Source organism: Bubalus kerabau, chromosome 6 (genome assembly GCF_029407905.1).
Source record: "Bubalus kerabau isolate K-KA32 ecotype Philippines breed swamp buffalo chromosome 6, PCC_UOA_SB_1v2, whole genome shotgun sequence".
In the NCBI taxonomy this organism is placed as follows: Eukaryota; Metazoa; Chordata; class Mammalia; order Artiodactyla; family Bovidae; genus Bubalus; species Bubalus kerabau.
The window spans coordinates 81,577,173-81,602,342 of NC_073629.1; the positions used below are offsets into that span (position 1 = coordinate 81,577,173).

Below are 25,170 nucleotides of genomic sequence, written 5' to 3' on the forward strand. Positions count from 1 at the left end.
AGGCACTTTATCTGTTTCACACAGAAATGTGACCTCAGCACCTAGGACAGTACCCAGTAAAGTGTCAGTTCTTGGTATTTGATAGGTAAATGACCTTCCCTGACTGAGAGTGGAGGGGAACAGGGTGGGGGTGGGGGCAAGAATCAGAAAAGGGCTTGGTTCACCCAGGTACCAGATGCTGGTTAGGTTCTGCTGCTGCTACTGCTGCTAAGTCGCTTCAGTCGTGTCCGACTCTGTGCGACCCCATAGATGGCAGCCCACCAGGCTCCACCATCCCTGGGATTCTCCAGGCAAGAACACTGGAGTGGGTGTTCTTCTCTAGTGCATGAAAGTGAAAAGTGAAAGTGAAGTCACTCAGTCGTGTCCGACTCCTAGGGACCCCACGGACTGCAGTCTACCAGGCTCCTCCGTCCATGGGATTCTTCAGGCAAGAGTACTGGAGTGGGTTGTCATTGCCTTCTCCAGGTTAGGTTCTAGTATCCTTTATTACTAGTAACCTTTATTGGGTTAGAATGTGAGTCATCTTCCTTCTTACTGTTGTTTTAAAGGTATCTGTTTAACAGTGTTTGAAACAATAACCTACTAGTTTGATGAAGCAATGAATTAGAAAATAGACCATAAGTACAATGCTGAAAAATTTTAAATACTACCCATTAAGAAAACCCACATCACTGTATATGTTAACAGGACGTTAAATGAGACTGCTTCTGTTTTCTTGTGAGTTGGAAAACCAGAAGGCAAAGAACACCTATACATCCTAAAGAAGCACTAGAAAGTTGTGCCTGACATGCTAAAGAGGTTTCTCCTAGCACTAGTTTATACCCCAGGCTGTAGGAAGGGTGATTTTGGAGAAAACTGTGGACATGCTAATTTTCTTCTTTCCCTTTATTTTGAGCCATGTGAAGAGAGGTTTGTGAGAATCATTCGGACAGGTTGACATGTGTTCCCTGGAATTTTGAGGACCCAGTGACTCTCAAGGGAGAAATCTAAAGGCTACTGCATGTGATCGAGTAAAATGCAGAAAGGGCTGTCCTTATTGCCTATGGTCAGTCAAGTGGACCAGATAAAGGCCTCATGGAAGGCCAGCTGGGGATCATCTTAAATGGGATCTTTCCCAAAGAAACTACCTGAAGTGATGACATGACTGGACAGGGAGGTGGACTACCCTATGACCAGCTGGAAGAGGCGATGCCTGTCCCAGGAGAAATTTAGGAAGGAGGTCCACTTGCAATCCCACTCCTGGGCATATATCCGGAGAAAAACATGATCTGAAAGGATACATGCACCCCAATGTTCATTGAGCACTGTTTACAACAGCCAAGACGTGGAAGCAACCTAAATGTCCATCAACAGAGGAATGGATAAAGAAGATGTGGTGCATATATACAGTGGAATATTATTCAGCCACTAAAAGAATGAAATAATGCCATTTGCAGCAAGATGACTGGACCTAGACAGTGTCATACTGAGTGAAATAAGTCAGACAGAGAAGGGGAAATATTGTATGGCATTCCTTATACGTGGAATCTAAAAAGAAATAATATAAATGAACTTACTTGCAAAACAGAAATAGACTCACAGTCTTAGAAAATGAACTTGTGGTTGCTGGGGGGAGGCATAGTTAGGGACTTTGGGAAGGTCATGTACTATTGCTATACGTAAAATGGATAACCAACAAGGGCCTATTGTATGGCACATGGAACTCTGTTCAATGTTATGTGCCAGCCAGGGTGAGAGCAGGGTTTAGGGGAGAATTGGATACATGTGTATGTACGGCTGATTCCCTTCACTCTCCACCTGAAACTACCACAACATTGTTAATTGGTTGTATCCCAAGACAAAATAAAAAGTTTAAAGTTTTGAAATAGAAAAGAAAGAAAAGGAGGTTTAGCAAGGAATCTCCAAGGGACCCATTAAAGTGCCCACAGGAGAAGAAGCCAGCGATTGTGCCTCTGGTGGATAAAGAGAGTCCAAAGCCAGGGCACAACTGTATTAGTAAAGTAAGACTCTTCTTATCCTTAACTTCTTTCTTCCTTCTTTCTGAGCCTTGAGGAGCCCAAAGCAGCCACCAACTGGAGGGGGAGGAAGTAGAGTGAGGGGAGAAGGAAGCAGCAGCCTTGCTCCTATCTCCTGAGCCAATACTTTAAAGTTCTGTGCCAATTATTCTGCTGTGACTTCCCTTAGTGGCCAGAATTCAGAGCCGGAAGGGACCTTCCACCTATGTGAATGCTTGTTAAGCACTACTCAACCTAGGAGGTCTTCAGTTGCAAGCAAGATGAAATCTAACTCAAGCCAATTTAACATTACATGGTACTTACAGGCCCACACAATTGAAAAACTTGTATGGAGGACCACTCAGCTGGCACTAGTGGTAAAAAACCCACCTGCCAATGTAGGAGACATAAGAACCAAGGGTTCCATCCCTGGGTCAGGAAGATTCCCTGGAGAAGGAAATGGCAACCCACTCCAGTATTCTTACCTGGAGAAACCCCATGGACAGAGGAACCTAGAGGGCTATGGTCTATAGGGTCACAAAGAGTAGGACATGACTGAAGTGACTTAGCACACGAAGGCTATTAGGTATGGTTTGTTCAGAGCTTTGGTTTCATTTCACTGTATCTTCCTCAACTCTGGGCTGGTCTTCATCCTCAAGCTTCCCTCATGGTATGAGGATGGCTTCAGGCATCTCCTGGAGCAATGTGGCTCCTTATCCACAGCCTGGGGAGAGAGATATTTTTACAAATAATCAAAGAAAAACCCAAGCTTCTCTCTGTTTGGAACAAGTTAGGCCCCATGTCTATTCCTGAACAAGAGTAGCTCCAAGGACCATGAGATGACTCTGGTGGCTTGGACCACTGGAGCTGGATGGGGTTAAATCCTTCCAAATAGCATGGCTGCAACACCTTGGGGGTATGTGTGGAATGGATGCTGTGGAGGCAAACACCTGTTCAGTATAGTAAGGTATTGAACCCAATCCTTCCCAGTGGCAGGTCCCTTCTGAACTAGCAGTAAGAAGGAAAAATCCTCAGGATCATGTTGTGAAATCCCTTGTCAAGCTGGAGGTACCTACTGAGAAATACCAAGTGTACTTCCCAATGGTTTGCTCTTAAGAACATATAAACCTCATGGATTCATAAGAAAAGACAACCTCCTCCTAGACTATGCAAGGAGTCAGGCAGTTTTTCCCCTAAAGCTTGCAGGGTTACAAAAGAAGAGTCTCACTGAAGTCTAAAGGGTCTCATACAGTTACCACATCATCTAAAGGGTTTCTTATGGCTAACGCTAGCCTGGAATTGCTGACCACAGGGTGTGTGTCCTTGGGTCCTGGGACTCGGTCACCCTAATGCTGAGGTGGCAGCAGGGAAAATTCCAGCTTGAACTCATTTCCTGAAATTTCCTTCAGCACACAATAAAGAAAAAGAGAGTCATCTTTTCAACTTGGGGCAATAATCCATCTCATATAATTACAATAAGATGGCTCCTCAAATGCTCTGTTCCCACCATCTCTTTGAAATGCATTATAGATATAAGACTAGAAGAAAGCTGAGTGCTGTCTGCAAAAAGCTTGTAAAAAGTTTCCGTTGTTATAAATGCAGAAAGGAAATATGCTAGACATTAGCTTTATGTCACAATGCAGCTCTTCTAAGAATTGTCTCCTTATAAAGAACTCTCACTCATCACGGACCACACTTTTATACTCTTTCATTCTCTGAGAAATTGCTGCTGAAGTCAATAATCGTATCTTAGGTTGATAACTTTCCCTAGAAACCTTTCCTGCTCAGGATTCATTCTTAATGTTACTAAAGTGGCCATGCATCTAAGTTTCTCTAGGACAGGTTATCCACGTTCTAGTTTAGCATTTATCTCAGACAAAAACATCCTGATTTTGACAACAAATTTTGTGGTCATTCTAGTGGTTATCCACTTGGTTTATGCTGCAAAGCATACTGGGAGATGGAGAAAAAGATGGAAACAGATGGGGCCAACCATAATATATCACTGCAATTTCTAGTATTTACTATGTGTCAGGTCCTGTATTAAGTGCTTCATGAGTTTATATCCCATTTAATCCTCATAACGATCCTTCAAAGGCAGTGGTACTACTGTGCTTATATGAAAAAACAGAAGTAAAATTAAACAAATGGCTCAAGCAACTTGGCCTGATTATTAAACGGAAGAGATGGAATTCAAACTCAGACTCCAGAACTAGAGAATTTAATTACTATATAATATTGATGCTGAGGTTAACAACCAGAAAGCATAGCAGTCCTTCTGCTAGACACAGTCTAGGGTCCAAATGACAGTGCACACCAATGCTGGGATCAGTTATCTCTATCACTGAAGACGCTTTTATCTTTGAGCAGCAGAAAAATCCAACTCAAAATGGTTTAAGCTGTATTAGCTCACAAAGGAGAAGCCTTGAGGCAGGGAGGCTTCAAGTTGGGTGGGTAAGAGTTTCAGTGGCCTTGGTGAGGACCCAGTGTACGCTCTTATGTCCACAGTGTTTGGCTTCACCACAGGCTGGGGTCCCTCTTCCTTGTACGGTTGGTGCACTAGCAGTCAAGGGTACATGCTTCCTTGTTTTCACCCAGTAGGAAAAAGAGGGTGGCTTCCTGTGATTTTTAAGATGGAAAAAATATTTTTCCCAAAACACCCAGTTAATATCTCATTGCTCAAAATGGCTTAGACCTGCACCTCCTTAGACCAGTCACTGGCAAGGAGGTTACTCTTACATGCTTAGAATGGAGTGGAATGGCCTTGGGGGCCTCAACTGCAGTGTCTATTCACACAACCAACGCAGAACTGGGAACCCAGAGACCCGAAATTCTGGCCAGTATTAACCTTTGGAGCCCTGGTTCTGGAGTTAGTGATATGGACTTAACACCCCATTTTTTCACTTTCCAGCAAAAACTTGAGCAATTTTCTTCATCTGTCTAAACTTTGATTTTCTCCACTGTAAAAAGAGGATCAATAATAGTATCTGCTACATTGGATTGCTCTGAGGATTACTTTAAACTATTTAAAATAGGTAAGAGCAGGGAGCTCAATGCTTGATCCATAGTAGGCTTTTATGAAACATAAATTCCATCCCCCTTTATGGCAGACTAGTAAAAAAGACCATCTCAACCCCCTACCACACCCCAGACTCTATAGTGTATATGTATATAGTACAACTTTTATATAACACTGATATTTCTGCCTTTTATTTAGATCTGTTTTTTTCTGTTGAGGATCTTGGTAACACCACTTCCTGTGGGTATATGAGGAGACATATTGTATATTAGTCTTAAGAGCTGGCTTAAGACTAAATATTAAAAAAAACAAAGATCATGGCATCCAGACCCATTACTGCATGGCAAATAGAAGGGGAAAAGATGGAAGTAGTGACAGATTTCCTCTTCTTGGGCTCCAAAATCACTGCAGACAGTGACCGCAGTCATGAAATCAGATGATTGCTTCTTGGCAAGAAAACAATGACAAACTAGATAGGGTGTTGAAAAGCAGAGACATTACTCTGCCAACAAAGATCCATATATTCAAGCCTATGGCCTTCCCAGTGGTCACGTATGGTTGTAAGAGCTGAACCATAAAGAAGACAGAATGTCAAAGAATTGATGCCTTTGAACTATGGTGCTGGAGAAGACTCCTGAAAGTCCCTTGGACAGCAAGGAGATCAAGCCAGTCAATCTTAAAGGAGATCAACCTTGAATATTCACTGGAAGAACTGATGCTGAAGCTGAAGCTCCAGTAATTTGGTCATCTGATGTGAACAGACAACTCATTGGAAAAGTCCCTGATACTGGGAAAGATTGAGGGCAGAAAGAGAAGAGGGGATCAGAGGATGACCTGGCTGGATGGCATCACTGATGCAATGAGTATGAACCTGGGCAGACTCTGGGAGATGGTGAGGGACAGGGAGGCCTGACATGCTACAGTCCATGGGGTCACAAAGAGTTGGACATGACTGAGTGATTGAAAAACAATAGCATCAATATCCTATATAATCTCAGGGTACAGACAGAGTGTGTCCAACTCTTTGCAACCCGATGGACTGTAGCCTGCTAGGCTTCTCTGTCCATGGAATTTTCCAGGCAAGAATCCTGGAGAGAGGATCCAGGATCCTCCAGGGCATTTTCTGCATCCAGGGCTCAAACTTACATCTCTTGCATTTCCTGCATTGGCAGGCAGATTCTTTACCACTAGCGCCACCTGGAAAGTCCCAAGAGACAAAACATGGCACAAGAAATCAGAACAAAGAAGGCAGAGCTTAAAGTAATTAGGAAGATAAGAAATGAGAGTAGTTGATTCTCTTTGGTTCTTATTCTCCAGGATCTGGATGTCAAAGAGTTTAGAAGTGGTGAGGGAGACAGGTGGTTTCTGCTCCAAGGAGCATTCTGAGAGCTGAGCAGCTGTGTTGTAGGGGACCTTAAGTGTGATGACTGGACCATGTGTTTTAAGCCAGGCTATAAGGCTGGCTATATGCCAGTCTCTGTTTTGATTTCTCTTTTATTCTTACCAGTCACAAGGAAAAGCGGGCTTGAATGTGCCAGTCTTTGCTAGTGAGACTTATGGGACAACTCCTACCTGGGCCCACATTTGAGCTGCAGTATCAAAGGAGCAACAGTACCCAATGTAGTCAACGTGGTGATGGCAGTGGTATTTAATAGAAAAATCTCAGAAGGAAAGAAGATTTTCCAACAGTGGTTAGTCTCCTCTACCTTTATGGAGAGCCTTCTTACATAACCAATCTTGGAGACACCAAGATATCATTAGGAATCAGAAGTGAAGTGAAAGTTGCTCAGTTGTGTCCAACTCCTTGCAACCCCATGGACTATACAGTTCATGGAATTCTCTAGACCAGAATACTGGAGTGGGTATTTTTCCCTTCTCCAGGGGATCTTCCCAACCCAGGGATTGAACACCCAGGTGTCCCACATTGCAGGCAGATTCTTTACCAGCTGAGCCACAAGGGAAGCCCAAGAACACTGGAGTGGGTTACCTAATCCCTTGTCCAGCAGATCTTCCTGACCCAGGGATCAAATTGGAGTCTCCTGCACTACAGGCGGATTCTTTACCAACTGAGCTATCAGAGAAGCACAGTGAAAGTTGCTCAATCATGTCTGACTCTTTGTGACACCATGGACTGTATAGTCCATGGAATTCTCCAGGCCAGAACTAGAGTGGGTAACCTTTCCCTTCTCCAGGGGATCTTCCCAACCAGGGATCAAACCCAGGTCTCCCACATTGCAGGCAGATTCTTTACCAGCTGAGCCACAAGGGAAGTCTATAAGAATCAGAGGGGTCTCTTATTTGTGATTAACAGTCTCTTTGTTAGAGCAGGCCCATGGCTGGAGAGCTCAGTATCCAGCAGGACACAAGCCAGAGAGCAGAGCTTGAGCAAATGGGCTAACGGTCAGTTTAGGACTCTAGTTCTAGGGGGCAGATGGTACACAAGCCACAAACCAGAGGGGAGAGGCACAGATCATTGGAAGTGGCAGATAGGATGGGGGGAAGGCTTCAATGCAACAGCTTCATTCAGAACATTCTAGAAAACCATTTGCCAATTCCAGACTCTACCTTCTAGTGAAAACAGGCTGATGGCTCCCCTCCACAGTCAGTGAAAGCTGCATGAGTTTCCTCCCTCCAACTCCTCCTTCTTAGTGTACTGAGAAGCTACATTTCAAAGGTGATATGGGGCAGTAGTTTTCTGAGACATGGAGCCTCTGAGAACTATGAACATATCTCTGGGATCGAGAATAGATGGGGATAAAGCTGGGAAGACAAACAAATAGGCAGATTTCAGGGATTCATCACCTTGACTCCAGGAAGTTCCACTTTCCACTGTTTTGATCAGTGCCTTGAAGATATTCTGGCATAAAATAGGTACTCAGTAAATCAGTGAATTCATGTTTCAGATATTGCAGCTCTCTGTAGATTTTCATTTGATGAAAGGATTCCACCAACAAAACTGTAAGCATGAAAGTTACTGCTTTAGAATATTTTTAGAAGATGCCTGTCCCATATAAGAAGGAATAAAGACTTGTTTGCAGGGATGGCTCTCCACTTAGGCTCAAAAGCCAACTTGGTTTTGAGTTTTAAAAGAAGTCATCAGATATACAGATGGTCAATAGGTGCATGAAAAAATGCTCAACATCACTAATTATTAGAGAAATGTAAATCAGAGCTACAATGAGGTACCACCTCACATCAGTCAGATGGCTATCATCTACAAATAACAAATGTTTGAGAGGGTGTGGAGAAAGGGAACCTTCCTATACTGTTGGTGGGAATGTAAATTGATGGAATCACTATGGAAAACAGTATGGTGTTTCCACAAGAAACTGAAAATAGAGTTGCCATATGATCCAGCAATCCTACTCCTGGGCATATTTACAGAGAAATCTCTAATATGAAAAGATACATGCATCCCAATATTCGTAGCTTTACTAGTTACAATAGCCAAGACATGGAAGCAACCTAAATGTCCATCAACAGATGAATGGATAAAGAAGATGTGGTATATATATACAAGGGAATACTACTGAACCATCCAAAGAACAAAATAATGCCATCTGCAACAATGTGAATGGATATAAAGCTTATAATACTAAGTGAAGCAAGTTAGAGAGAGAAAGACAAATACTATTAATATGAAAAAAATTAAAAAGTGAAACTGTTAGTTGCTCAGTTGTGTCCAACTGTTTGCAACCCCATGGACTAGCCTACCAGGCTCCTCTGTCCATGGAATTCTCCAGGCAAGAATACTAGCATGGGGAGCCATTCCCTTCTCCAGGGGATCTTCCTGACCCTGGTCTCCTGCATTACAGGCAGACTCTTTACCATCTGAGTCACCAGGGAAGCCCTACTATTAATTTATGATATCACATATGTGGAGTCTAACACATGACACAAATGAACTTATCTATGAAACAGAGACAGATGCACAGGCCCAGAAAACACATTTGTGCTTGCCAAAGGGGAAGTAGGGTGGAGGAGGGATGGATTGAGTATTTGGGATTAGCAGATGCAAGCTATTACATATAGAATGGATAAACAACACAGTCCTACTGTATAGCACTGGGAATGATATTTGATATCCTATAATAATCCATAATGGAAAAGAATTGCCCTTTCTAGACTGTGATGACAGCTGGATAAGAGCATGTTACCAGAGGGAGTGATTGGCATTCTTGGTATATTTTTTTTATTTTTTGGAGAAACTCAAGCTCTCTGATTCTTCCATAACAGTGTTCTTTATTTCCACAAAGGACAAGAATAAAAATACATTTGAAGTGGCTGCTGTGAGCAAGGTACCTTCACACCTTATATGCCATGTAATCACACAAGAACCTTCAGAGGTGGCTATTATTATTCTCCTCATTTTTAAAATGAGGCAGAAGAAGATAAAGTACCTTACCAGTGATCACACAAGGAGGCAAACCCAGGACTGCACTCACAGTTGCCTGACTCTAGTAGGCATACTCTTTTATATTGGTTTTCATGGTAGGAAGAGTGATTTTCAATATCTATGAGAGTAAATCATTTTTGAAGGGCTGCAGAGAACTGAGATCCATTAATAAAGCAGGTTACATAGTCCTCTCCTCTAATAATATTTCATTAAATAAATTGGATACTTACTTAACTGCTTATAGTGCTTAAAGGTGAAGCTGTCCTGGAGGTACAGGTGGAAATTGCTCATCTTTCTCCCCACTTATTCATTGGTAATTTTGTGGCAATGCACCTGGGGCCACACCCATGAGAAAATGTCAGGAGTGGGGAGACAGACAATATTCCAGTGGCATTTTTGAAGAAGTTAAAAAAACACTTCTAAAATTTATATGGAACTGCGAATGACCCTGAATAGATGAAGAAATCCTGAGAAAGGGGGACAAGGCAGGAGGCATCACACTTTCTAATTTCAAACTATACTATAAAGCTGTAGCCGTCAACACAGTATGGTACTGATATAAAAGCAAATACACCAGTGGAACAGAATCAAGAGCCCAGAAATAAATTCAAGCACAGAGAGTCAATTAATATTTGATAGAGGAGTCAAGAAAACTCACTGAAGAAATAACAGTCTCTTCAATAAATTGTGCTGGGATGATTGGGGATATTCATTTTAAATAATGAAATTAAACCTCTATCTCAAGGTTTACAAAAATTGAAATTGATGAAAATTTAAATGTAAGATCTAAAACCATGTAACTCCTAGAAAATAGCATAGGAATAAAGTTATTTGATGTGGGTCTTTGCAATGAATTTTTTGAAAATCTCACCTAAATCTCAAGCAACAAAAAAATAAACACGTGGAACGTCAAACTTAACAGCTTTTGTACAGCAAAAGAAACCATTAACCAAGTGAAGATATTTGCAAGCCATATAACTGATAAAAAGTAAGTCTTTGTTGCTCAGTTATGTCTGACTCTTTGTGACCCCCATGGATTATAACCCACCAGGCTCCTCTATCCATGGGATTTTCCAGGCAAGAATACTGGAGTGGGTTGCCATTTCCTTTTCCAGGGGATCTTCCCAACCCAGGGATCGAACCTGGGTCTCCCAAATTGCAGGCAGATTCTTAACTGTCTGAGCCACCAGGGAAGCCCTAACTCTTTGATAAAGGGTTAATATCCAAAATGTATAAAGAATTCATACAACTCAGTAGCAAAAAGCCAAATGACCCAATTAAAAATGGCATGGAACAGAACAGACATTTTTCCAAAAAAAGATATTCAAAAGTTTAACAGGTATATGAAAAGATTCTCAACATCACTAATCATTAGGAAAACACAGATTAAATCCATAATAAGATACCATTTCATGTCTATCAGGATGGCCATCATCAAAAAGACAAGAGATAATAAATGCTAGCCTAGATGTAGAGAAAAAGGAAACTTGTGCACTGTTGGTGAGATTCTAAGTTGGTATGCTGCTGCTGCTGCTGCTGCTGCTGCTGCTAAGTCGCTTCAGTCGTGTCCGACTCTGTGCGACCCCATAGACGGCGGCCCACCAGGCTCCCCCGTCCCTGGGATTCTCCAGGCAAGAACACTGGAGTGGGTTGCCATTTCCTTCTCCAAGTTGGTATTGCCACTATGAAAAACAGTACAGAGATTTCTCAGAAAATAAAAAAAGAACTATCATATGATCCAATATATGAAGGAAATGAAAACACTGTGTTGAAATGATAGTGAACCCTCATGTTCATAGCAGCATTATTTACAATAGCCAACACATGGAACCAACTTAAGTGCCCATGAACGGAAGAATGGATAAATATTATATAATACGCACACACACATACTACACACACACACACACACACACACACACTGGAATATTATTCAGCCCTAAAAAGGTGAGGAAATCCTACCATTTTCACCAACATGGCTACACCTTGAAGACATTATGCTAAGTAAAATAAATTAGACAGAGAAAGACAAATATTGTATGAGTTCACATATATGTAGAAACTGAAAAACAAAAACAAAAACAAAAACAAAAATACCCCAAACTCATAAAGAGATCAGATACGTGGTCATCAGAGGTGGAGGGTAGGGGAGAAGTAATTGGAGAAAGTTGGTCAAAAGGTATAAATTTCCGGTTACAGGATAAACGAGTACTAGGAATGTAATGTGCACTGAGCTGACTATAACACTGCTATATGGTACAGTACAGGAAAGTTAAGAGAGTAAATTCTAAGAGTTCTCATCACAAGGAGAAATTTTTCTTTTCCTTTTATTATATCTACATAAGATGATGGATATTAGCTGAACCTATCTTGATAATCATTTCACAATATATGTAAATCAAACCACTATGCTGTATACCTTTAACTTATACAGTAATGTATGCCAACTATTTCTCAATAAAACCGGAATAAAAAATTACCCAGTTAGAGGAAACAGGATATTCTTGGATACTCTGTTAAAAACAGTTTTCAATGAGAATTCCAGAGCAGCCATAATGTTAAACAGATGTATAATTGTCCAGACTTAATGTAAGAAAGAACAGTCATTGTATATAATACAGAATACTTTGTCTTTATATTATTTTCCCCAGCAACATGGATGAACCTAGAGATTGTCATACTGAGTAAAGTCAGTCAGTCAGAGAAAGACAAATGTCATACAATATCACTTACCTGTGAAATCTAAAAAGAATGCTACAAATGAACTTATATACAAAACAGCAATAGAGTCACAGATGTATAAAACAAACTAATGGTTACTGGGGAGAAGGAGGAGAGGGATAAATTGGGAGGTTGAGATTAACATATACACACTACTATATATAAAATAGATAACTAGTAAGGATCTATTGGGAGAAGGCAATGGCAACCCACTCCAGTACTCTTGCCTGGAAAATCCCATGGACAGAGGAGCCTGGTGGGCTGCAGTCCATGGGGTTGCTAGGAGTAGGACACGACTGAGTGACTTCACTTTATTTTTTCACTTTCATGCATTGGAGAAGGAAATGGCAACCCACTCCAGTGTTCTTGCCTGGAGAATCCCTGGGAGTGGGGAGCCTGGTGGGCTGCTGTCTATGGGGTCGCACAGAGTTGGACACGACTGAAGTGACTTAGCAGCAGCAGCAGCAGCAGCAAGGATCTATTGTATAGTACAAGGAAATCTATTCAATACTCTGTAATGACCTATCTGGGAAAAGAATCTAAAAAAGAATAAATATATGTATGTGTATATCTGATTCACTTTGCTACACACCTGAAGCTAACACAACATTGTAAATCAATCATACTGAAATAAAAAATCTTAATAAAAGAATGTATCACAAAATATTTGCTCATTCTTTTTTAGTAATTGACATTTGGGTTAGTTCAAGTGTGGGGTATTCTGAACAAAAACTTTTGAATATTTAAAAATATTGCTTTCCCAATAAAAATATAGAGATTTTTAAAAAAGAGTAGGGAGATAGGGAAACACATGGAACAGAAGAGCAAAAGCCAAGAAAATGGGCCACTGCCTCTGTTCCTTTGTCAAACATGAATGGCTGGCTCGGGAAATGCTGGATTTGAGGGCATAGAGAGGGTTTTCTGCCTTCCGAGACTCTTGATTTCCCACTGTTGAGTCAAATCCAGGGTGGACAGAGGAGATGACAGAGTTGAAATCCTAGCTCCCTTCAACCACGGACATCCTTACACAAATTACTTAATTTGTCCAAACATCAGTTTTATCTTCTACAAAATAGCAACAATTCCTCTTACAGTTATTATTGTATTATAGATATTATGATGATTGCGAAGCTTACAGAATATAATAAATTAACATAAGGGCATAAAATAAGTATTCTGCCAGTAGTTTTCTTTCTCTTTCCTTCCTTACTTTGTCCCTCTGAGTACCCCTCCCTACCACAATATCCACTTGAAATACTGATTATAAGGCTGCATCTAGCTCTATAATTTCAAGGTTTTAATTTCTAGAAAGCTGTCTGCAAGGGACCTTTCTGCATGCCCTCAGGAATGTTCACCTCTATACACAGGAAGCAGTGATCAAAATTTGAGTCAGCGCAAACCCAGGAAAAGTGGCAGAGAATCAAACCTAGAACTCCTTTAGATCAAAAAAAGGCATTGTGAAAGGGCCCGGGGGAGGGCTTTCGTAAATGACTGGTGGAAGAACTGATCAAATGACAACAAGAACAGAGATTTATCTGGATCTCAATCAAATGCTGTCAGGACTCTTGCCTTCCATATTTCATTTCTGTTTTTTGGAATACTGAATTACCTTCCCCTACACATGGGTTTCCTTTGCTTGGTGGAAATCCTGGCTATAGTTTCCAAATTTCATAACTTGTGGCTTCTTCTTACCATGTGGGAAAGACTGATTCACTCTCTCTCATTCATGTCAACAATAAAAATAGGGACTTCCCTGGTGGTCCAGTAGCTAAGACTCTATGTTCCCAAATGCAGGGGGCCTGAGTTCAATCCCTGGTCAGAGAACTAGATCCCACCTGCCACAGCTAATAATTCTCATCCTGCAACTAACCCCACATTCCAGCAACTAAAACTCAGCACAGCCAAACAAACAAATATTTTAAAAAACCCATGGGGCTCAGCATGAATGATTTGCTTACCCTTGGTCTATTCAATTGTGACTTGAAATGGCATTTCCAAGAATGTGGTGACACCCACTCAAGATAAATGGATGGAATTCAGATAAGAGGATTTCCCGGAAAAAAAGGGAATTTTGTTTCTAGACTAAAACAGAAGGGTGTCAGATAGGTAAAGCAATAGATGTCTTCTATAGGAAGTATAAATTCCACCAACAGTGTGCTTGACTGATTACAGTCAAGCTAGAATATCTCAAACCAGGAAATGACTACACTCTGCAGGTTAGATGTTCTACCATAATATTCCTGGGCTATCCCATGTGCATGCATGATAAGTTATTTCAGCCGTGTCTGACTCTTTGTGACCCCACGGACGGTACCACGCCAGGCTCCTCTGTCCATGGGATTCTTTAGACTAGACAAGAATACTGGAGTGGATTGCCATACCCTCCTCCAGAGGATCTTCCTGATCCAGAGATTGAACTCCTGTCTCCTGTGGCTCCTGCATTGGCAGGTGGATTCTTTACCACTAGCACCACCTTGGGCTATCCTATAGGCAAATCTAAATTCCTGGGGTGCAATGTTCTAGGAATGTGTGTTATTTCCATGGAGAGTGTTAGTCTAATTGAAGTGATGACTAAACTAGGCATCACTGAGACCGCCTACCCTGTGAAACACATGGTTTTCCCTCACCAAAGTTGAGGACCAAGGATGGTGAGCTGACCTGAGGCAGGGCAACCTGTTAGCTCATCAGTGGTCTGTGAATTCATTCATTCATCTATCCATCAGTTCAGCTCCCAGGAGACCCTCTGGATGTCCACCAGAATCGGCACTGGCTGATGCTGGCCCATGAGAGCTCCCAGGTGCGTCTCTTCCCAACTGACACTGTAGCTTGGAATTTGCCACAGTGGGAGTGTTGACAACATGGAAATTGGCAAACGCTACACAAGTTACCTTCATTGCTGCACTCGCATTACCCAACACAGAGTCTGGCACATAACAGCCTTGGCAAGTATTCGTACTTAGAATGTTTATATTTAATTATTGAATGATTTAATTGTTATCTGTAGATTACTCAGAGCTAATACCACAGGCTGTATGCTTATGTGCCAGGTATTATGTGAGGCACAATGGATACTCATCTTCTCATTTAATTCTGTAACAACCCTGTGAGGTACAACTACGATCCTCATTATACAGATAAGGATGCAGAGGCATAGAGAGGGCAAAGAAGATTTTGAAGGCCATGAGCTAGTCAGTGGCAAGACAGGGATGAATGAGTACAGTGAACCGTACGTATCTTGTAGGCAACCAACAAGCCAGACCAGTGGTGAATGATGAAGAAAGGGGTCACAGGACAGTGCATGGCTCTGGTTCTGTGTGTGTGTGATTCTAGCTGGGTCTGAGATTTCCTAAATTGGCAGCTCCAGGTAAGCCTGTCTGCCAGCACCTTGGGCAGGACCTTGGGCTGCCAGTTTTCTGAAGGGTCCGGATCCTCCCACCCTGGGGCTCTGTTACATTAGGATGCTGCTCATCAAAGAGTTGTTTTATTTTGGATGCAGCTGCAAAGGCATTTGCCAGGGCTGGCCTGAGGCCTGGCAAGGGATTGTATGTGGCCAGACTTGAAAGCTGAGAAAACCTCAAAAACCCAGTGGTTGGTAACCTCCTGAAACTGGCAGCTGTCAAGGACTTGGCAGCCAGGAAACCATCAGGTTGGGTCTGATGTGGGGCCCTAGCCCAGCAGAAGTCAGGAAAGGAGGCTTTCACCTCTGTTTCAGTAAATTCTCTCCCAGCAACCTGAGGCGCCACGGTCCTGACAATGCCCACATACCTGCCTTGTTTCCTAGCCCAGCAAGAAGGCAGCTGAGCCTGACAAGATGGGCAGTGTCCTCACGGGCCCAGACAGCTATGTGTAGACCCAGACCACACCGGGCAATATGGGGGTGGGGTGCAGACAGGATGGCACTGTTCTGAGCCAGGGCAAAGGCGATGGCACCTCTCAGTGTGCTGTGCTGGGCTTAGTTGCTCTGTCGTGTCTGACTCTGTGACCCCATGGACTGTAGCCTGCCAGGCTCCTCTGTCCATGGGGATTCTCCAGGCAAGAATACTGGAGTGGGTTGCCATGCCCTCTTCCAGGGGATCTTTCCAACCCAGGTATCGAACCCAGGTCTCCTGCGTTGCAGGCAAATTCTTTACCAGCTGAGTTAACAGGGAAGCCCTGCACAGGTTAAGCCTGAGTACAGATCTTACTAGCTGTGGGGTGACAGGCCCAGAACATAAGTCTCCAAGTCTCAGTCTCCCTTCCCCATGCCCCCACACTTATCTCCCAGTGTGACTGTGAAGGTACATGAGATGATACATCAGAACCATACAAGCTTTATTATTGTAAGAGATCAGTTTCCATCACAGATTAAGGTGTGGACTCTAATTTAGGAGGTCACAGACTCCTAGAGAGTAAGCATATTGTGGCATCTTGAAAGTAGTTCAGTCCAGCTTTCACATCTTACAGGAAAGGAAATTGAGGCCCAGAAAGGTTACACAACTTGTTAGATCAGCACTGCAGCTGGAATCTGGCAACCTGGGTTTTCTCACTGATCCAGGTATCATTCTCAATTGGTGGTAAGGCCTTAGCCGGGTCTGAGCATTTGTAGGCTGTGTAGAGGGTGCTAGTTTTTTATTGGGGTTGGGTAGGGAGTCTAGCGACCATCACCAAGATGCAGCTCCCCATCCATCCACATTCCTGGTGACAGAAGGGGCTCAGTATACAGTATATTGGTTTAATTGAATCAATAACTGTACATGCCCCTCAGAGGATGCACAGGTTTCAGCACAAAACACAGCAATGCTTCCAACCCAAAGTTCCTGCTTTCTTTTTCTTGGGCATGGCCCACAACTGAAGAAGGCAGCATGGAGAAATAGAAATGACACTAAACTGGGCCCAGATGATCCAGGTTCAAACAGTGGCTCTGTTACTTTCTAGCTGGTTGAAGTTAACTAAGTCATTGACTTCCTCTGAGCATCAATCTGCAAAGTGAACAATAATCCCTGCCTTGCCTACTCTGTAGGGAAGATTCCATGAGATTCCCTTATTCATAACCAGCATGATTGGCAACTAGTTTGTAGTGGGGACGAACCTAGACTAGGGCCAGACTCCCTGGCTTCAAATCTAGTCAAATGCTTACCAACTAGCTGTGAGACCTTGGGCGTTACTTGGTCTCTCTTGCCTCATTTTCCTCATCTGTAAAATGGGAATATTATTACCCTGTAAGATGATGACTGAAGACTACAAGAACTCATGTGATATGTTTAGAAAAGTACTCAAGAGTAAGTTTTTCATCAAATGCCAGTATTTTATGATTAGCTTAGAGGGTAAGTTTTTTCCAAACTAAATTCTCCTGTGCCCTTATTTGCAGGAGTCTGTTGTTTCCCTCATGGGTCCTTCCTAACTTATGCTCTCCCACCTGATTCTCAGTCCATTGCCCAGTGAGTTCAGAATGTCCCCAGACCAACTGCTTCCAAATGCCCAGCAGAGACAAGAAACAAGAGAATCCCATCAGGCCTCAGTGGCTCGTGCTTCTCACCCTCACCTTGCTGCCTAGTAGTACATTATCACCCAGATGCTCGCTCGCCCTGGTGACATCTTTGCCACTGGGACCCTTGACAAATACCAGCAGCACCCCTTCTTTTGGCACTCTCTCTATACCCTCTGATATCATACTTGCAACACTTCTTAAATCAGGACCTCTTGCTGGGAGGCTGGGTCCAAAGTTCTCCAACCTCAAGTCCACCTGGTGCCAGCTTGAGCTTTCCTGGTGAGAACACTCACTGCACCCTCCTACTGTGCTAACCTCCATCAGGCTCTCACTTCCATCCTCCACACTCTGTGATACTCAGGGATATAGGTTTGGGTTCATAGCAGCTTCCTTCCCCTCAACCCAGGAGCCAAAATCAGGCAGGGAGGGATGGCCTTGCTGTGCACTTCCCTGTGGCAAGAAGTGCCTTCTCCCCTTACTTCTGCTAGGCCAAGAAGCCCCAGTGGCTCCTGTCAGAGCAAAGGTGACCTGCCCTGAGGTCATACCTGGCGTGGTGGGTGAAATGGTAACCCATCCAACAAATACGCCCACCCAACATATATGTCTACCTGGCGCCTGTGAATATGTCCTTATTTGGAAAGGGATCCTTATAACCATAATTAAGACTTATTTTGAAAAGACATCACCCTATGTGGAGAAAAGGGAACCCTCTTACACTGTTGGTGGGAATGTAAACTAGTACAGCCACTATGGAGAACAGTGTGGAGATTCCTTAAAAAACTGGAAATAGAACTGCCTTATGATCCAGCAATCCCACTGCTGGGCATACTCACTGAGGAAACCAGAAAGGAAAGAGACACGTGTACCCCAATGTTCATCGCAGCAATGTTTATAATAGCCAGGACATGGAAGCAACCTAGATGTCCATCAGCAGACGAATGGATAAGAAAGCGGTTGTACATATACACAATGGAGTATTACTCAGCCATTAAAAAGAATTCATTTGAATCAGTTCTAATGAGATGGATGAAACTGGAGCCTATTATACAGAGTGAGGTAAGCCAGAAAGAAAAACACCAATACAGTATACTAACGTATATATATGGAATTTAGAAAGATGGTAACAATAACCCTGTATACGAGACAGCAGAAGAGACACTGATGTATAGAACAGTCTTATGGACTCTGTGGGAGAGGGAGAGGGTGGGAAGATTTGGGAGAATGGCATTGAAACATGTATACTATCATGTATGAAACGAGTTGCCAGTCCAGGTTCGATGCACGATACTGAATGCTTGGGGCTGGTGCACTGGGACGACCCAGAGGGATGGTATGGGGAGGGAGGAGGGAGGAGGGTTCTGGATGGGGAACACATGTATACCTGTGGCGGATTCATTTCGATATTTGGCAAAACCAATACAATATTGTAAAGTTTAAAAAAAAATTAAATTAAAAATAAATAAATAAAATGGCTTAAAAAAAAAAATAAAAAGCAGAAAAAAAACAAGAAAAGACATCACCCAAGATTACCCAAGTGGACCCTAAATCCAATGACAAGTGTTTTATAGGAGACAGACCAGAGGAATACGCAGACACTTGGAGGTGGTGGTCACGTGAAGATGGAGGCAGAGACTGGAGCATTGCTGCTGTAAGCCGAGAAACACCTGGAAGCCCCAGAAGGTGGGAGAGGTGAGGATGATTCTCCTCTAGAGCCTCTGGAGAAATGCTGGTCATGTGGGCACCTTGATTTCAGACTTCTGGCCTCCAGAACTGTGAGAGAATAATTTCTGTTGCTTTAAGCCACCTAGTTTGCAATAATTTATTGCACTCACCCTAGGACAGTAACACCTGGGGTCCACTCATGCTGAGAAAAGGCCGCAGCTTCCTACATCCTGTTCTGAGGACATTTATTAAAAGTCTGCTCCTCATGTGCTGGGGCTGGGCTGGGGACACTGGGAAAGGGCAAAGCATGCCTTGTGAAGCACAGGGTGCCCTACATACAAATGTACAGCGTTAGCTGCTCGGATGATTGATTTTATCGGATCTGACTCTTAAAGTTGGGTTGGGATTTTAAAAGTTGTCAGAGCTTAACCTTGAACTTCCCAAGTTCAGAGAGTGATAATACCTAGCTTTAAATTAAGCCTTTTGTGCCAGGCACTGGTCTCTTTGGTTTCCATGTGTTATTTCACGTAACTCTCATAACAATCAGAGGTGCCTACCACTAAGATCCCTATGTAGAGATGAGAAATTCAAGTGCTGGGAAATCAGATATCTTGATGCAGATTCCAAAGTAAGTGCAGGAACCAGGCATCAAAGCTGGGCCTGCTTGCCTAACCTTTGGCCCTCTGATCACGATGCCTCACCAGTCACTTAGCAAGAGCTTAGATATCAATATAGGAGTTAGGTGCTGGGGCCACAAAGATGAGTATAATGTATAGAATATAGTAGGAGAGATTAAAATGTTAACAAAGTATAGTAATAGGATTGTCCAAGTTCTGCTTGGAATAAAATTAAGAGATGAGTCTAGAAACTGGGAGAGACTGATGTGGGCAAGCATTAAGGAGTTTATTCTGTAGGCAGGGCTGGGCTACAGAAGGCTTTAGGCAGGGCTCTATAGGGTGCCCAGGGAAGGGGCCTTCAAGGAGAGGTGGGAGGAGAGAGCACAGAGGGAGACTTTTTGGACTTTACCTGATTTGGTTCATCAAGATGGTCAGGGGTTAATAACTCTTCTCTTCCTCCCTGACCTGTTTGCTCATACTCCTTCACTCTGAGCCTACAGAACACATTGGACTTTCTAGGGTCCTTCTGGTCTCCTAGCAAGTCCGTAACTGATCAGCTTTACTTTGAGCCAGCTCCTGAATTCGAGTCTTTTCTAACTGACCTGGTCTCTCAAATAACATTTTCTTTTATGACTCCCTTTACAATTTCTTCAACCTGGACCAAATTAGCATTCTTTCCAGTCTCCCATTTCCTATTCTCTTCTAATTCCTTGTAACTGATTCTCAGCTGCTCTGCAGCTGCACATAAGAAGTCATGAAATAGTTCATTGATTTTTATTGCCCACCATTGATGTGCAGGGCTCTGAACTACACACCACAGAGGATAAACAGATGTGGCTGTCTCCACCTGACTAGGACCTTATCTTCTTCTTGTGTTAGCGCAGCACCTGACTTTTGGAAGATGCTCCATATTTGTCAAATGAATGAAGAAATAGTTTCTGCCTTTTATAAGCTTGTAGTGTAGTTAGGCAGAGAGGTATAGTGATATCTTTCTCAGCTGACATCACTGGGGAATGAAAAACTCAAGATAAATGAATTTTCCAGGCAAATGAAGCATATTCCTTTGAATATCAAATTGTATTTATCTTAAACATTTTCGATGAGAAAATTTAACTTCCTTTCTTTTCTTCTTGTAGCATGTAGGATTCTTTATGTTGCCAGGATTATAATTAAAATTGGCTTCAACAACAAAGAAAGTGTTTTCTTATCTGAAAACCAGGGGTTACACTTTTAGGTGTGGCTTGATTCAGGGTGCAGACAACGTGATCAGTGTGCAGTTTTTTTTTCCCCCTCTCTCCATTTCTGGCCTCTGTCTCCTAAATGTTTGTTTCACTTTCAGATAGATTTTCTCTTTGAAGTACATGCGGGTGCCAGCAGCGCCCAGGGCTACACACTTCCTTATTCATTCATTCCTTGTTCTGTATTCATATCAATCAGGAAGAGAAAAGTACCTCTTATAGAAGGAGGTTCGTCTCTCTCTAAAGACTCAGAAAATGTCTGTGACTCAGCTATATACTCATCTCTGAACCCATTTGTAGCCAGGAAATTGGAATATTGTGATTTCTTTGGGTCAATGAGGCCTACTCTTTGGGGTGGGGTCAATCACATCCTGACACTGGGGTTGAGCAAGGGGAAGGCAATTCCCTCAAAGGACATCAGAGAAGTGGGAAATGGATGCTCTGAAGCAACCAGTCAATGTCTGCTATCTCCTACCCTTCTTTTCCTTCTCTTTCTTTCTCACCTTCTTTCCTTCTCTCTCCTACAGCAAATTTTGTGTCAAAGGCTACAAACATGAGAACATATTCCCTGTCCTTGAGGCCCTTCAGGGCAGGGAATGACAAATGAGATCAATAATTATAGCAACAGATAAATGTTAATAAGAGAGAGATGGGCACAGAGAGGAAGAAAGTGGGCAGTGTGGTTGGCCTGGGAAGGGCACAGCAGAGTCTCTAGACCAGTTGCAATTTGAGCTGATTTCATAGAGGTCACCAAAGAGTAAAGAAGAGACAGGGCATTCCTATCAGAGGAAACAGAAAATGCTAATGCAAACAGATGAAGGACTGAGGTGAACACAAAGTGGATCTGTGTGGCTTGAAGAGAAAAGAGGGAACTAAGATAGCCTGGGTGGTCTTTTGTCAATGTCATCCACTGAACCGGGCTTTATTTTTTGGGGCTCCAAAATCACTGCAGATGGTGATTGCAGCCATGAAATTAAAAGACATTTACTCCCTGGAAGGAAAGTTATGACCAATCTAGACAGCATTAAAAAGCAGAGACATTACTTTGTCAGCAAAGGTCCATGTAGTCAAGACTATGGTTTTTCCAGTAGTCATGTATGGATGTGAGAGTTGGACTATAAAGAAAGCTGAGCACTGAAGAATTGATGCTTTTGAACTGTGGTGTTGGAGAAGACTCTTGAGAGTCCCTTGGACTACAAGGAGATCCAACCAGTCCATCCTAAAGGAGATCAGTCTTGGGTGTTCATTGGAAGGACTGATGTTGAAGCTGTTACTCCAATACTTTGGCCACCTCATATGAAGAGTTGACTCATTTGAGAAGACCCTGATGCTGGGAAAGATTGAGGGCAGGAGGAGAAGGGGATGACAGAGGATGAGATGGTTGGATGGCATCACCAACACAATGGACATGGGTTTGGGTGGACTCTGGGAGTTGGTGATGGACAGGGAGGCCTGGTGTGCTGTGGTTCATGGGGTCACAAAGAGTTGGACATGACTGAGCGACTGAACTGAACCGAACTGGGCATAGCCCAATGCATTATGTGATGGGATAAACTTATTGACAGCCATCCCTTCTCTTTAGCCTGCTCACCATCCTTCTCCATTCCCTCTTCTCCTCATATCAGGATAGAAAAGATAAACATGGCAGAGACAGATTTTTTTAGGAGAAAAGCAATGAGAATAGGAGGAAGATTACTCCTGAGGGACTGTTCTCTGTAGGAGACAGGACATGTCAGGACCATGTTATACGGGGGTGGCTGTGATGAGGAGAAGTGGGAGGTAGGTATAACTTGATTGAACAGAGAAAGACAGTGAGAAGTTTCTGTTAAAGTAGAGGGTAAGAGACCCCCAGGAGTCTGGACCGCTAGAGGAGAGGAGAAGGCAAGGGGTTTAATGCATTTTGTGGGTGAATTTCTGGGCCCTGTATTAGTTATTGACTACTGTGTACCTTAACAAATAACCTCAAAACTTAGTGCTTAGGGACTTCCCTGGTGGCCCAGTGGTTACAAATCCACCTTCTAATGCAGGCGACATGAGTTCAATCCCTGGTTGGGGAACTAAGATCGCACATGCTGTGTGGCAACTAAGATCACATTCTGCAGATACTGAGCCTGCATGCTCTGGGGCTTTGAGCACCACAGCTAGAGAGAAGCCTCCGCTTGGCACCAAAAAGATCGCATGAGTTACAACTAAGACCTGATGCAGCAAATAAATGAGTATTTTTAAAAAAGAATATCCTTTTTATATGCTGAAGCTGCAACTCCAATACTTTGGCCACCTGATGTGAAGAACTGACCCATTTGAAAAGACCCTGATGCTGGGAAAGATTGAAGGCAGGAGGAGAAGGGGATGACAGAGGATGAGATGGTTGGATGGCATCACCGACTCAATGGACATGCATTGAGTAGACTCCGGGAGTTGGTGATGGATGGGAGGCCTGGTGTGCTGCAGTCCGTGGGGTCGCAAAGAGTCAGACAAGACTGAAAGACTAAACTGAACTGATTGATGAACTTTTAGGTTGCTTCTGTGCCTTGGCTATTGTAAACAGCACTACAATGAATATTGGGATTCTTGTGTCCCTTTAAACCATATATTCTCCAAATATATACCCAGGAGTGCATGATTATATGGTAGCTCTATTTTTAGTTTTTTAAGGACTCCATACTGTTCTCCCCTACTGGCTGCACCAATTTATGTTCCCACCAATAGTTTAAGAGAGTTTCCAAGAGCAACCAATTCTTGATGGCTATTGAACTAGGGTAATATTTTCCATTGGAAGGACTGATGCTCAAACTGAAGCTCCAATACTTTGGTCACCTGATGCAAACAGCCGACTCATTGGAAACGACACCGATGCTGGGAAAAACTGAAGGCAGAAGGAGAAGAGGGCAACAGAGGATGAGATAGTTAGGCATCATCAATTCAATGGACATGAACTTGGGCAAACTCCAGGAGAGAGTGAGGGACAGGGAGGCCTGGAGTGCTGCAGTCCGATGGGTTGTGAAAAGTCAGACATGACTGGGTGACTGAGCAACAACAAAACAGAAACAGGCTCAGAAACTTAAGAGAATGAACTTACAGTTACCAGCAGGAAAGAGTGGGCAGGAAGGGATAGATTTGGAGTTTGGGATTGACATGTTCACACTGCTATATTTAAAATAGATAACCAATAAAGGCTTACTGTATAGTACAGGGAACACAGCTTAATGTTCTATAATAACCTAAATGGGAAAATGATTTGAAAAAAATAGATACATTCATAAGTAATATTGAATCACTTTGCTGTATGCTGAAACTAACAACATTGTTAATCAACAATACTCCAATATAAAATGAAAATTATTTAAATTAAAAAAAAAGGGTTGGCTGCTCTATTCAAATCCCAAACCCATATTGCTTCTATGGGGTGAAACTAAAATGAGGAAAAGGTCCTAAGAGGCTCTGCACTGACAGTTAACAATTAAATAGTAAGTGGACTGCAGACCTAAGTGTACCTTACCCTCTAGTTCAAACCCATTCTATATCTATACTATTGTTTGTGTTTATTTTTCTTATTGTTTGTATTCATTTATTCAATGAATATTTACAAATATAAGAGCATAAATTCTTCAAGGGAAGTAACTATTTCTTATTAATGCTGTACCAACATCAAAAAACAATGATGAACATAGTAGGTAATCAATATATATTTATCGTTGCTTTACTAGTAACAATTCATTACCTATTAATGGTTATGAACAGGTAGGTGATGGCTGGTGGGAAGTATATTCTCAGGGTCTGTCAGGTAAACAGAAACTACTCTAGGTATTTCAGGTTGGAAAAGAATTTAATCTAGGGAGATAGAGGCCTACACAGCTATTGGAAGGGCTGGGGCAAGGATAGGGAAGGCTAGTGCTCACTGTCAAGGCATCTGTAAGAAAGTGTAGGAATTTGCACTTTCATGATCATGGCTGATCTTCAGGGGAACTTGCATTTGCTTACTATCATGCAATATTCTTTGAAGGGCTAAAAACTCAAGTGATGAGATAGATAAAGTTTGAAAAAGAATTACTAGTC

General features: G+C 42.6%; 1 protein-coding gene across 15 annotated transcripts in view; it reads right to left on the reverse strand.

The window, feature by feature from the left end:
• LOC129655324 (craniofacial development protein 2-like) overlaps nt 1-25,170 on the reverse strand; it is a 111,509-nt gene that overhangs the window by 43,508 nt on the left and 42,831 nt on the right. For 2 of the 15 annotated variants that reach the window (XR_008715892.1, XR_008715891.1), the window contains exon 3: nt 7,816-7,969. The exons of 10 other annotated variants lie outside the window; for them this stretch is intronic. The gene's annotated coding sequence lies outside the window, so the exon portion shown is untranslated. Of the gene's footprint in view, nt 1-2,479; nt 2,719-7,815; nt 7,970-19,177; nt 19,368-25,170 lie in introns of those variants that run through there. 3 more of the 15 variants (XR_008715887.1, XR_008715889.1, XR_008715894.1) reach the window with 3 other exon arrangements.